Source organism: Aptenodytes forsteri, unplaced genomic scaffold, assembly GCF_000699145.1.
Source record: "Aptenodytes forsteri isolate BGI_AS27 unplaced genomic scaffold, ASM69914v1 Scaffold155, whole genome shotgun sequence".
Lineage (NCBI taxonomy): Eukaryota > Metazoa > Chordata > Aves > Sphenisciformes > Spheniscidae > Aptenodytes > Aptenodytes forsteri.
Genome location: NW_008794446.1, coordinates 7613292 through 7614215, shown reverse-complemented (window position 1 = coordinate 7614215; position 924 = coordinate 7613292). Strand labels below are relative to the sequence as shown.

General features: G+C 56.6%; 1 protein-coding gene across 1 annotated transcript in view; it reads left to right on the top strand.

Moving 5' to 3' along the window:
* GTF3A (general transcription factor IIIA) overlaps window positions 1-924 on the top strand; it is a 30571-nt gene that overhangs the window by 24120 nt on the left and 5527 nt on the right. The window lies entirely within an intron of this gene.

Genomic DNA, 924 nt, shown 5'->3' with positions numbered 1-924 from the left:
AGCGATAGGACGAGAGGAAATGGCTTCAAGTTGTGCCAGGGGAGGTTTAGATTGGATATTAGGAAAAATTTGTTCACTGAAAGTGTTGTCAAGTGTTGGAACAGGCTTCCCAGGGAAGTGGTTGAGTCCCCATCCCTGGAGGTATTTAAAAGACGTGTAAATGAGGCGCTTAGGGACATGGTTTAGTGGTGGACTTGGCAGCGCTAGGTTAATGGTTGGACTCGATGACCTTAAAGGTCTTTTGCAACCTAAACAATTCTATGATTCTGTGATACCTCAGCACAGCAAGTGAGGTACCAGGGAGGTGCCGCGCAGAGAGCCCCTCAGCAAAGTGCGCTCCCATGTCCTCTTCCCCCAGCTGTGACCTCAGGCAGCTTGGGGACACAGCATGACCACAGGCTAGGGTGACAGACCCCCTCTGCCGTGGGATCCTGGACAGCAGAGACACCTCTGTCTGGGCTGCAAATGCCTGAATTTCGGGGCAAGTGGTAGGGAGCGTGCAGCAGAAGCTGATGTCTGGGTCTAACCAGCATCATGCAGACCCATCCTCCCCCCTGGCAAGGCAGGGCTTCAGACCAAAACTGCTTGGAAAGGCCTTGCCCCAGGACATGACCTGGCACCTCCGAAATCCAGGCAGTGCTTCCTGGGGAGGCAGCCGCGCCCCTACGTCCCCCAAACCCCAGAAGGGCTGCTCTGTGGAAGGACCCAGAATTAGGTATTTCTGATCTCTTCATAATCGGATCTCCTCTGGTGCGTGAGGCGGCGCCGCACCAGGTAGCGACAGGGGGGTGTGTCTGGCGCACGAGGTAATGGCGAAGGGACCGTGGACCTGGGCTGCTTTCGGGACGAAGCTCTCAGGTGAGGAGGACGTGGCCCTGTGCACCTCTCACTGCCCCTCAGCCGACGGCGGATCAGGCAGGATCA